The 14,061-nt window shown below is 39.0% G+C and overlaps 1 non-coding gene across 1 annotated transcript; it reads left to right on the top strand.

Annotated features, from left to right (window-relative positions):
- The first annotated feature begins 9,661 nt into the window (after window positions 1-9,661).
- TRNAS-AGA (transfer RNA serine (anticodon AGA)) lies at window positions 9,662-9,743 on the top strand. Its single transcript has one exon. It is a non-coding gene; the product is annotated as a tRNA-Ser (tRNA).
- The last annotated feature ends 4,318 nt before the right edge of the window (window positions 9,744-14,061 follow it).

Raw genomic sequence — 14,061 nt, 5'->3', positions numbered from 1 at the left:
GGTTTGTACGCTTAACTGATACTAGAAAGCTAGAAAGGTTGTTTTGCGTCATTTATATCCACAACTATGGTCATGTGACTTGCAACGTTGTGGGACAAACCATTTGTGTGCACAGCAGGAGTGTACTTAATAAAGTGGCAGCACAGTGTATATGGGTGCCAAATTTTCAATTTGATGTTTTTAAAAATTATTTATTCTTTTACATATTCCTAATAAAAGCAACAGCCGCATTTTAAATGAAGTAATTTCTTGTTGTACAGACGTGTTGGTTAAATAAACAAAATAGTGTCTGTCTAGAGTTTTAACATTAGAAAACAGCAGCCTGTGAATGAGTAGTAAGCTTTCCCGTCGAAAGGCATTTTGCATCAACAGAAAGATGCGTTGCCAAAAAGGAAAATGCAGACTATTATCAGTTGGACCACGATGCGGGATTATATGAAGGAGAAAAAGATAAAATATGTTATGAATGTTTTCTACAATTTATCTACTGAGATGGGTATTGTAGCTTGTTTTAATGCCCAAAGATAGCTTGGGACAGGCTTTAAAACGACAGGCATATCAGCTTTCTTAAGAATGGGTTTCGAAGCTATAAAACGCTAAACCACGTAAGGAAAATAAATTTATTCGGAAGATAGCTGCATGATGAAAACGGATAGCGGATTTCAACTTGAATATTTATGAATTTGATAAAACTATGGAACACCCCATTGAGAAAATCTCTTAGTGTTGAAATTTCTCTGTTGCTCTTCTCGGTTAGAAAGATAAATGTATACATTTCAAGAATTTTTGAAATAAAACCGAATCTTTTTATATGAAAATTGATGATAACTTTCAGGGTAAAAACAGATACCACCATGGGTCCAGTTATGATACATTTTGGCAATAATCTAGGAGCCCTCTGTAAAATATACAGAAAAGTTAAGAATAAATCATTTTCAATAATATATGGAAAGAGTGGATGGGTATTATTAAGCTCCAACAGAAAATATTAGTGGACTGGGGATGTTATTTATATGTCATTTTAGGCGCGCCTGCGCCGTATATAGGAGTACATAGAAAAGTATGTCTGCAAATTGCATAAACTTTGGTCGATTTCTGTTTGCTGGACGAAAAACCATGCTGCCGACGCCTGAGACCGACTAACGTGGCTATGTCGGTCTCAGGTGAGAACAGCATACGAGGAGTTATCAAAAAGTTCGTACCTTGACCTAGATAAAACATCAGTAGGAAGATGCCTTTTTTAATATAAGTCCTCTACATATTCAATAACTAACATGTGAAATTTCATTCCCGTAGGTGATCGTAAACCAGAGGTGGAGCCCGGAATCTGAGGAAGGACGCTGTGGTTGAAAAAGTGGAGTATCGAGCAGTGATCAAGATCCTGCATTTGCAAGGCAAGAAAGCTCAGAAAATTTACGAAGAAATGAAAGCTGTGTATGGGCAGAATTGTTCATCCTATGACACGTTAAGAAAGTGGAAGCGAGAGTTCCAGTCCGGTCGTACAAGTGCCTTTGACGAGCCAAAAGAAGGAAGGCTATCAACATCCACAGACAGTGAGACGGTTTCAAAGGTTGAGCAGCTGGTGCAGAGTGACAGACGTGTGACAATTCATTTCATCGCAAATGTAGTGGGAATTAGTTATGGGTCTGCCCACAGCATTTCACATGACCATCTGCACGTGTCTAAGGTCTCTGTACGATGGGTTCCAAGGCTGCTGACGCCTTTGCAGAAGCAGTGTTGGATTTGTGTAATGCGGATGTTGAGAACTTTTTCGACCAATTTGTGACAAATGACGAATTCTGGGTGTACAATTAAGAAACCATTGCGTGGACGCCGCTTTGATTCGTCTCAGGAAGTCATCAATGAAGTGGAATCGTGGTTCCAGGCAAAAAGTGCGGACATCTATGATCAAGGCATTAAACAACTGATTCGTAGATAGGAGAAATGTGTTACTATACATAGAGAGTACAAGAAAAGGGATTAAAGTTCCTGTGAAGTTTCACCTTTCCAGGGCTATTGTTTCTAGGTACTGGTACAAACTTTTTGATACACCCTCGTAGTCGGTCTCAGGCGAGGGTAGCATGGATTTTTCATCCGGAAACTCGGGTTTTTCGTCCAGCAAATAGGAAATGGACCACAGAACACACGTAATTTATAGGCATATTATATATGACGTAATATTTTCTAAGTTGCTAATGCACCTAAAACGCTATAACAATCAAACAACTGAATTATGGAAAGTTGGAATAAGTTGCCTGCAAAGTGAATCAGGCGGAGAATTTGGCAAAAATTCAAGTAGGATTTGGATAGGCACTTTTTAGGATGGAAATGATATGAGAAGGGGTTTTTTTTGACAGATGCAAAGTAAGTTCGCTTCCTTGCATCTTTATCCCATTTTAATAATAATGCTAATATTAAAACCACTCTAAAACTCTTATTTTATCTAAAAGATAAGAGCCAGGTTAATTAATTCGCTATCTCTCTCTCTTTCACACAAATTCACCCCATCCCCTATCACACGAACGTTCAGTTTCTGCTAGAGTCCTTCAGGCTATTTCGATGGCTAATGTTCTGAACAGACATCTGTAATTCCACCTTCTTTCTTCAAAACAAATCTGGGCACTTTCACTAAATAGGCAACATCTATTAATGTGATCATCTCCAAACTTTCTTTATTACACTTATTCTCTATCGTGCTGCTTTCTGGAACAACCTTCATCCATATATACGAGGTCGTACAAAGAGGATTTATAATTTGTACAGTATAAATGCACAGGGACTTTTGGAATCCTTGCAGTTATGCACGTGTAGTATTCAGACAAGTGGCTAATGTAATGCATTTCTCGAATACTGACTATGAGGTGATGATTAATAATTCAGCAAGTACCAAACATAATTCAACATGTACCAAAAATAATTCAACATGCACCAAAACAGATATTTTGCGCTTACTGCTGATTGGTATGAGCCATGAGTGACCAACAAAATTTGCTGCTAGATTGACAATGAGACAGGTACTCTGTTCCCTTTGCTAAGACTCCTAACAGCTTAAATTAATATAGCTAAGAAAGCTCATTCTATTAGCCCAAAAAAGCACATTGCATACGGGTGCCACTGTCCAGAATTTTTAAGAGTGAATGTAATATTCATGTGGCTAACTAACTGGTCCAGTTTAGCCTACTGTTTGAGAATCAAGACTATTATTCGAATAAAACTCCAAAGGAAAAGTGTCAATTAAACGATGGGAATTGCCAACAAAGCGCTGGTCGCTAGAGAAATAATGTGGTGTTCGGCAAATTATTCCTATACCAATAAAAACTTACATAACAACCCATGTTTTTGTCTGTTAATTCCACTGTATTTATAAGAAAGAATGAATTTTCTTTCCATGTATAATGATAAAGAAGAAACAAGCGTTTATACGAGTTTATAGTGTTATTTAATTTTAATTTTACTGAACAACAAAATGATGTTATACAGCCTCCCTTTCTGGGACCGTGCAGTGCACTAAACGTATTCATTTCGAAGTGAACCATCTCAATAAAATATGAAGTTTATCCCCATAATGCATATGGAAGTACAAATGTAAAATTTAAATTCGCACGAGGGGAGCATTAAGAATATTTTATCTTCCCGAATTTCTACATTAATCACGCTAACGTGGAATCTCACACGTGCAAATAACTCCACTGTGTGTAGCCTATCAGTTATACGCTAAAACAGTCACTTGTGCCAATTTAAGCGTAATAATTCCACTAGAGTTATTCACCCACTCAAACTGCGTTGTTTCTTCACCAAAATAGTTTAGGAGAATGGTTTTAAACGTGTTCAAAAGACCAAGAAAATTGGTTAAGTTTTACAATAATTCGACCTGCTGATAATCGTCATCCAATACCTTATTTGGAAATTTAAAGTTCGCGTATACGAAAAAAGCAAATAGAATATAAATACATCTATTATGTATATATACACACTCCCTCAAAAAATTGAAATCTTTTGCAGTTGGCATCATCAGATAATTAAACGTTTGGTTTGCAAATGTAAATTGTCACATGGTATGATTAAAAGTTCCTTAGCATCAGATAAATACTGCACGATTCTGATATATATTGTAATCGTATATTTCTGGAGCTTATTACTACATTCGTTCATGGGAAAGACAAGTGATCTTTCCGATTTTCAGAAAGGTGTTATTGTTGGAACACGTTTAGTAGGAGCCACAATTGAGAAAGCAGAGGAAATCACTGGTGTGTCTAAAGCAACTATCTGAGAAGTATACAATGAGTGAAAGATGAAAGGAGAGCGCAGCTCTTAAAGGAAGAAATGTATTTCTGCTGTATTTCTTGCTGGAACGAGACCGCAGGAATTTAAAACGAATTTGAATTGTGCGTCAGAACAGAAGCTCCAGTATGCAGCAAATGACGAAACATTCAATTTAGGCACAGAAAAACTCATTTCCGACTAAACTGTGGGCGAAAGTTGGAAAATCTAGTATTTGGTAGTCGTTTGCCTGTACGAAATATTCGACTGGAGTGGTGCCACCAACCCTAAGACTGGACTATGGAACGGTTGAAAAAAATCATGTGGTTTGATGAGTCTCGTTTTACGCTTTTTTCTACCAATGGGTGAAAGAGTGGCAAGAACCTCATGAAACCATGCATTCAGATCGCGTGTCCACATTCAAGAAGTTGCAGGTAGCATCATGGAATGGAGCATGTTCTGTTGGTATGGATTGGGTCCGCTCATACCATTTAGGTCACTTTCACCAAGCGCTGCTTCATTTATACTCTGATTGCAATGGATTCTTCCAAGACGACAACGGAACCATCTGCCGTTTAAAAATTATATTTGAATGGTTCGAAGAACATTTCCAAGGTTTCCGACATCTATCCTGGCTGCCTAATTTTCCAGATGTGAATCCAATTAAAAAATGGCTGGGATATGTTGGAAAGGGCAGTTCAGTTCTGCTTCGTAATCCTCCACAAATATCCTGATGGTAGAACGGTCAAATTTAGAAGTAGAATCTATTCCATGCTATGTACGGGCTGTAATTCGGCAAAACGGTGGCCCTAATATACATTGTATAAAGGTTTCTAATTTTTTGGTCAGTGAGTTGTATATATATCACACTTCACGTACCTTATTTACATTTTAGCTCATACCTTAAATGCGAAACTACCCTGTAGACAATTTGCAAATGGGAAGAGATTATGTTGCTCTGCAAAAAAAATTTAACACCTCTAAAAGGATTAATTTAGGATATCAAGATACGTTTTTCCTAGAGCACCAAGCAGCGGTACTTCAGTGTTTACCATCCAGTAAGAACGTTCTTTTATTGTATCTTTCGTCTGCTTGGATTTATTTAAAAAAACTCACTACATCTGTATTCCATCCACTCCAACTCACTATGCTGCTTTTACGTGTTTGGTGCCACCGTACGTGCTTATCAAGCTTATAGAAACTTAAATAAACAGAAGCACGTTTCATTCAACAAAAAGGGACAATGTATGGTTCTTTCAAACATCAGTTAACAGCTTTTCTTTGATTTGGGATGCAGGAAGAGTGTTCGCATTTTCAATTTAAATATCAAAGATATAAAAAAAAAACAAGTTTTTTAAACGTTATCAGGATTTAACAAAAACACTTCCCTTTCAAAAGTATACGTATAGCCCTTTACATAATTCTTTTAGAGAATTCCCTGAATATCCTGAAATATACATTTAAATCATGGTGAATGAATTGATTCTCGAATCAAATGATAGTAGAAGAGAGGTTTAAAGGCCTTAAAGAGTACATCAGATATTCCGAGGCATGACCACAAGAACTGAAACAAAATGCCACAAGCGGTAAAATGTACCACGGGGTTTATTCGACTAACTATGATAGCGCCGTGCACGGGAACTGTGGAATAACCTACAGGAAGGAATCATTATTAATATGTTATGGTATGAAGTGTTAAAGAGACATGTGGTGTCCTTAAACAGTAAAGAGGCGAGCGACTGCAAATGAATACTCTAAACTGCCAATAATGTGCCTTGAGTATTCATCTGTAGACCACGAAGTGGAGCGTGCAGTTACTTAAAATCTGAAACTGCAGTATGCGATAATACCAGATAGCAGAGGAACCCAGGAAAATGTTTTTAACTTATGATGCCTTGATGGAACGATAAACGAGATTTTCTCCGACACGTAAAGTGCTCATAGGAGGCTGTCTTTAAAAGGTTGGAAGAGAATTTTGGGACCAAAAATTTCCCACACTCTAAGGTACGCATACGAGTACAAGATTCCAAAAGTGAATATCTGGTGTGGTCGGTTTCACGATCCAGTGACTCATTTTTATTCTTTGTAAATTCCAGGAACTGCCTTGATATGATCGAGGAGTTCACGTATATGCAACCTGAAGAATTACAATCCAGTGTTTGTTTTTCGACAAAACGGGCTATCGCCGCAACGGGATTTCGATGCTTGTGCCTCACCTAGCCGCCACTTACCAGACGAGTGGACTAAACATAGTAATCAGATCCTAGAGAATTTTTCTCTATCAACTAATTCATTAGCAGTAGATTGGTTAAAGCAGTCTGGATTAATTTACTGAAAGTCAGCAGAGATAAAACTATTAAATGTAGTCCAGTCAATAACCTTTAGTGTTGAATCTGAACACGTCGGATATTCTAGACAAATTAACGGAGGTTGAAGCGTTAGCATTTACAATGAAAACAATAACCCTATGGTTGATGCAGTCCGGGATGGTAAGCCAATCAGCAATCTGAGAGGCGAGATTATTGGTGGAGATAGCGACATCAATGTTCGATTTGCCGATAGAACTGCAGTAAGGTTTTTTTTTTTTTTTTTTTTGTTAGTTTTTGGCGCGTCAGCTTCTGTGGCCATAATGCAACTCCAAGGTTTTTGCACTACTTTGATCCAAGCCCGAGACGGGATTCGAACCTGCGACCTTTTGGTTTCCAGGCAGGCACTTTACCCACCCGGCTAGCCCGGTCGGCCTGCAGTAAGTGGACAACAGATTCGGTTGATTGTGGACAATCAGATTGCGATATCGAATAAAATCCTCTAACTAAAGGCCACGAGCGCCAGCAGCAGAACTATACCAGAAATTGGGATTTGGTATTAACATTGGAGGCAATCAAGAGAGATCTAGACCCCAGAAAATTCAGCGAATCATTTAATTCTGCTGATGGAGGACAATATAGCAATAATAAACAAAAATTCAAGGAATAAAAAGTAATTTGCACACAAGTTGCAAATTTATTGCAGAGATCATGCACGACAAGAACATATGACAACGATGTAGTCTGCCGTTAATTGACGAATCGTGAGCTGATTGTTTTCTTGGACAGCATGACAACGTCGTTCACCTCGGTTGTCAACCAGTGGTTGTCTCGCCGTCCCGGCATGTTGGTTGGTTGTGTGTTCCTCATTAAACCATTCCCGCCACACCTTCATTATAGAGGCACTCGAGCAGCCGACAATACCTGAGTTTGTTGAGATGCTGTCCTCCCCATACCTAGCACCGAAAATTATTCTCTATTCAATATTATACAGAGAGAAATAGGACAACACCCATTGTTATTTAGTATGTACAATTCCGTAGAACAGAGATGCCATCGGGAACATTAAGATAATCCTTGTAAAAATAGTTAGTATAGCAAGTCTGTTTGTTAGTGGATCGAATTTATAAGCAGCATTTGGAAACGCAATGTTTGTATTAATTTAAACAGCTGAATCAGATGCGAAGAATGGAGCGCGCTTTTAATTGAGCGGATAACACGAAAAGCGCAAGTGAAACTTGCAGTTACATGATGAGGAAAAAGTGGCAATCGAAAATTAACAAGATGAGTACAAGGGCGTATGTGGCCTTGATGTTTTTTTTGTTTTTGAGGGATGGATTATTTTAATTACCATCCCCGAATTCGTCCTTGATGTCTGAATACTTGTATGGCATTAATTCTAACAGAGATCCGATCCGGAAATAAAATTCGCTTAAAAGAATGAGCAAAAGGAAATGACAAATCCTGGATTAGTCAACCCTAATTAAAGTAAAATTAGAGGTAATACCCATAAATGATGGCTGGCTAATCCTTATTAGAAGCAGAGACAATCAGAAAGAGAACAAATTGTCTGAATCTATTAATGTCTAGTAGTAGAAACTGTACATGGGAAGAGTTAACAGTAGTCAAAAGGGTCAAGCACCAAAGGCTTAACTATATCTGCATACGAAAAGAAATTTGCTTTATAATGAAAAAAAGGAAGAGGAACAGAAGATAAAACTACAAGAATACCCTTTCTCGCGTGATTCCAACATTGAGAGTTTTTAACAGGGACAAGAGATTACTAGTCATTCCGTTTGAACAGAATTCAGCTTTGTATTAAAATTAAAAAAATTAATCTTCCTTAATATTAATTAATTAAATTAATATTCAAATTTAATTTAAATTAGACTGTACAGCAAAATCATGCGCCCTATCATTTACAGTCTATTTCTTTGATTGAATACTAAAGGGTTGCGTCCCCAATGTTCGGCCCACTGAAGTAAACTGTAAAATAGCGAACTTCATAGATAGGAAAATAAATGTAGTCTTTATCTATTATTAAATGCATCCTAAACGTTCAGCACACGCAAAAATTCCATAAAGTGCAGCCATTATCAATACACTGCAGAATGGAAGCCTCTTCAACGATTCATGTTGATGGAAAATGGACCATAATCTGCCACGCTAGTCCAGTGCGGGTTGGCAGATCTATCGCATTTAGCAGTCAGGGGCTTGAACCCCGGTCTACTCAAATAGCGTGTACTACTGATTGATAGGTTTTAATGAAATATTTGCTATACATAAAATTTTAAGAGATGCTGTAAGCACTTTTTCTCAAAATATTCAGACGCTGGTAATATTGAAGAAAATTAATTTTTATTAAAGAAATTAATAATGCATGGTGCACTTTTTTGGCCCGAATGTCATTAATGATCCTTTCTCGACAGCTATCAACCAGTTCACGATAGCAGGCAGCTGGAAATATGCGCTTCAGTCAAAAGGGATCGCAATGGTTTTACCTAACAGTGGTGTTCTGTTTTATTTCGATTAGGATTCTGGAACCGCCAGAAAAATTGTGGCACTTTGTTTTCCTCAAAACACATATGCTTATCTTTATGCATTATCGTGATGAAACATGAATAGCCCAATTCTAAGAAGTGGCAGAGTGTAGATACCATGAAATTATCCAAAATATTAATATACGACGAGACATTGTGGTTTTTGGTGCTACTACCAACGGTCGCAGCCTGAACCACGAAAAGCATCCACATACTATAACGCTTTCTCCATTGAACTTCATGCTTGGCATGATGAGCGGTGGCAGCTAGCGTCCTCCAAACCCAAACTCGACCATCAGTCCTGAACAGTGGCATTATACCTTCATGGGGCCCAAGGCAAAATGGAATTTTGGGGCCCCATCTAAAGAAAAAACTAATAAAAAACGTTTTCAAGTTCATATTTTTTGTGGCCACAAAACAATCTAAATCGGTAAAACTATTTTTGAAAAAAAAAAAAAAAACGTCATCTTCAAATAAAGTTCATTGATATTGGCAGGTAAAAAGTTCAGTTTCCGATAAAAAAAAAATAACAAAAAATATTAGTAAAAAATATGTGCAGTCGTGGCCGAGTGGTTAAGGCGATGGACTAGAAATCCGTTGGGGTCTCCCCGCACAGGTTCGAATCCTGTCGACTGCGTAATATTTTTAGGGTTGAATTTGCAATTCTGCCCAGACCCAATAGGAGGGTGTATATGATGAGAGCCTTGTCGATCAATTCGGCCCTGGAAAGATTGTGCAAGGCTCGAGGGGGTAGAATTTTTTTCAGCCTGGAATGTACTTGTTAACAGGAGAGATTGCTTCTACAGGGATGGGATACACTTAAATAGAAAGGGTGCAAGAATATTTGCTGTGCTATCGAGGCAGTGTTAGGTGGGTCGGAAAACTGCTAGCTTGGGGGGAGACAAAGACCAATAGATTGACAGTAGCCACTGGCAGAGGTGAAAGAGATTCTTGCACTGCTTCTATTAGAATGAGCAGAAGCCTGAAAAACAAGATGCATGGTATTTCAGAGACTGCTGGGAGCCACTGCGGTACAAGTAAACACATGGGTTCTGTTAGGGTAGCAAAGAATAGAAACAGGTGCAGGTATACTTGCGTGTACACCAATGCTAGTTTAGTAAATAAATTTGATGAATTTGAGGTATTGCTCAAAACATCAAAGGCAGATATTGTTGGGATATCAGAGACGTGGTGTCACACAGATATAAGGGATGCAGAACTGCAATTTGGGGAGTACAACGTCTACAGAAAGGATAGACAGGATAGGAAGGGGGGAGGGGTTATGCCATTAGTTAAGAAATACATAAAAACCAAGGAAGTGAAGCCAGTCGACATCGCTGGACAGTGCAGTGTTGAGTCAGTTTAGTGTGACATAAGCATTGGGAGATCAAAATTGAGAGTAGGAGTGTGCTATAGGCCTAATGACTCTGATGAGTATAATAAGATATTGTACAGGGAAATAGAGTGGGCCAGTAAATCAGAGAGTCTTATAACTGGGGGGATTTTAATTTCCCAGATATTGACTGGAATTTGTGGTTGGTCACTCGCACACTAGCAAGGCTTTTGTGGATTTATTAGATGATTGTTTTCTACATCAGCATGTTCGGGAGGCAACTAGAGGGAGTAATACTCTTGATTTGATTATCAGCAGTGATTCTTCATGCATTAAGAATCTGCAGATAAACGAACCACTAGGCAGTGATCACAGTGTGCTGAAGTGGGATTTACTCAAAGAGGTAACTACCATTAGGGGTAAAGGGAAGGGTTATTGCTTCCGTAAAGGCGACTACGATGGACTGAGACAGTATTTAAATTCTATACAGTGGGACCAACTGATGATGTTACCAACAGCAAATTCAAAATGGGAAGCATTCAAAGAACGTATCTTGGAAGCTACTAGGCTTTACATACCAACTAAGAAATATTGTTCAAGGTTTAGGCCAAAATGGATGTCAGATGAACTAATGAGGCATATGGCAGAGAAGAAAAATGCATGGGATACTTACAAATTAACACATGACACAGAAGCCTATGATAGAAACAAGTTGATATGCAACCAAGTTACAAAGGAGGTTAGGCAGGCAAAGGCAGATTACGAGAAATCCTTGGCAAGGGATGCAAAGAAAAACAGCAAAGAGTTCTTTACTTATGTTAACTCTAGAAGGAAGGGGATGAATCAGATTGGTCCACTTGATATTGATGGGTCAACTGTTGATGATCCTGCTCGGGTAGCTAACAAACTAAATGAATATTTTGCATCGACATTCACACATGAGGAGTTATTCAGCAAGGGGAATGCCAGAGGTGTATTCAACTCTAGCAGTAAGCTACAGAATCTTGAAATAACTGGGAGTAAAGTGGAGGAGAAACTGTTGAAGATAAACACAAGAAAGGCACCCGGGGTAGATGGGATCTATCCAGTTATATTAAAGGAGGCAGCAAAGGAAGTAAGCAAACCCTTAGCCATAATTATGAGAGCTTCCTTGGACTCAGGGGAGGTACCCATAGACTGGAAATGTGCAAAAGTGACCCCAATTCACAAAGGAGGATCAAAGGCTGACACAAGTAATTATAGACCTGTGAGCTTAACTTCTGTTCCCAGAAAATTAATGGAGGCACTGGTTAAAGAAGCACTGCAGGATCATTTAGACAAGACTTCAGTTATAGCTCAGACACAGCATGGTTTTGTTAAGAGGAAGTCTTGCTGACCAACTTGATTGGATATTATGATGCAGTCACAAAAGAACTGGATGCAGGGAATAACTTTGATATCATATACTTGGATCTTAGAAAGGCTTTTGATACTGTTGCACATGGAAGACTGCTAAACAAATTGGAGCAGTGTGACATTGGAGGCAAATTGCTGCTATGGATAAAGGGTTGGTTGAGGGGGAGAAGACAGTGAGTGGTAATCAATGGACACTGCTCATCGTGGACTAATGTTATTAGTGGAGTCCCTCAGGGCTCAGTGTTGGGTCAATTATTGTTTTCTGTATTTATAAATGATATTGATGATGGTATATCAAGCTTAATGTCCAAGTTTGCAGACGATACGAAGGTTGGCAGGGTTGTCAAGGACACTACTGACACTATGCTGCTGCAACAGGGTCTGGAAAGGTTGAGCAGATGGGCTGAGAGGTGGCAAATGAAGTTTAACATTGACAAATGTAAAGTACTACACATGGGAAACAGCAACCCCAGAGCAACGTATCAACTCTGTGGTACTACACTGACAGTGGTAGAGAATGAAAGGGACTTGGGGGTGGTTGTGCAGGCAGATATGAAGTTCTCTGAGCAGTGCAGACGGGCTGCAAAAGTAGCTCATGGAGTAGTGTCAATGATATACAGGAATTTTTCCAGCAGGGATAAGGAGGTGATTATTCCATTGTATAAGACAATGGTCAGGCCACACCTAGAGTACTGTATACAGGTCTGGAGGCCTCATTTCAAGAAGGATGTAGAGCTGCTGGAACGAGTACAGAGAAGGGCAACAAGATTAGTGAATGGAACAAAGGGGTGCTCTTACGAAGAAAGGCTTAAGTTTTGCAAATTACAGTGTCTGGAGACTAGGCACCAGCGAGGTGATCTGATAGAGGTGTATAAAGCCTTGAATGGTTTAAGCATGCTCAATCCTGATGGGATTCTTCCTCTAGCTCAGAAAAATCACCTGAGAGGGCATAAATTCAAATTGAGGAAAGACAGATGTAGGATAGACGTGAGGAAATTTGCCTTTAGCCAGCGGGTGGTTGGTTGGTGGAACAGACTTCCGTCCCTTGTGGTGGAGGTTGATAGCCTAAATAAGTTTAAGGCTCAGCTGGACAGGTATTTTGAACGAACAGAGGGGTGAAGTGGAAGTGGGTTTTTTTTTTTGGCTGATGCTGCATAAGCTTGCTTTCTTGCATCAAATGCCTCTACTAATGCTAATGCTAAACAACGAGTTTTTGAAACAGTGATTTTGGGGACCCCTTCTGATCGGCCCCGATCAGAAGGGGCCCTATGCAGATATCTTTTTTGCCTATAGGATAACACGTCACTGGTCCTGAACATTGTGCATTGCAATTCGCTGTTTCGTAAGGCCTCTTTCAAAGTTCAATAATGACGAGCAATATATAAGTCAAAACAGAAGATTTAACGGTGACTATGGGAGCTTGTGAGCTGCAGCAGCCTTGGTGTAGTCAGCAGAGACAAATTTCTCATTGATAACTGCATAATCTGTTCTGACTCATGTTGGTTGCTACCAAGATGTCTATTTTCTCGTTCGATTCTTTACTTGTTCACAAAGTTCAGGGTCGGATCATTATCTGTTTTCAGAAGTTAGGTTGAGCATAAGAACCAATGTTGTTATTGGGTTTTAGTAGCATCGGCAACTAAAGCTGTGTTGATCCGTGTATATTGTCTGTAAATTGAGGGTGTTCTAAGGTTGATTTTTCTGTTTGCTGGAATTAAAACTCGGGATTTAGTTCCAGCAAACGCCTGAGACCGACTAACTCAGCCACGTTGTGAAAAAACCCATAAAAATTCCTCACGTCATTGACGGGATTCGAACTCAAGTCTTTTCCATTCGGTGTGGTTAGGACGGTGATCCTACCAAGTGTGCTACCCACGAGAGCACTAGCCCCCATAGCTAGTACATTAGTTGTAACTGTCGCCCTTCTATACCATGTGTAAAATGTCGATTTGATTTCAATCTCGTCTACACAGGAATTACTCTTTGGGTTCTTTTAAAGATCCCATAAAAGTAAAATAATTTTTTTTTCACACTGTAGCAAGATTAGTCGGTATGTTTCCAATCTCCTCACCTTGGAATTCCAATGCAAAATAAGAAAATTATCGTAGAATTTACAGGAATTATAATGATGTCTCATGGCCTTAGTTACTTTTCTGAAATATCAACACAACCGAGCATCATTATTTTTTTAAGGCAGGGGCTCTTAACCTGTGGTCCATGAATTCAT

This window comes from Mastigoproctus giganteus, chromosome 2 (genome assembly GCF_048544385.1).
Source record: "Mastigoproctus giganteus isolate SK-2022 chromosome 2, ASM4854438v1, whole genome shotgun sequence".
Classification (NCBI taxonomy): domain Eukaryota; kingdom Metazoa; phylum Arthropoda; class Arachnida; order Uropygi; family Thelyphonidae; genus Mastigoproctus; species Mastigoproctus giganteus.
This window is presented reverse-complemented; position numbering and strand designations above follow the sequence as displayed.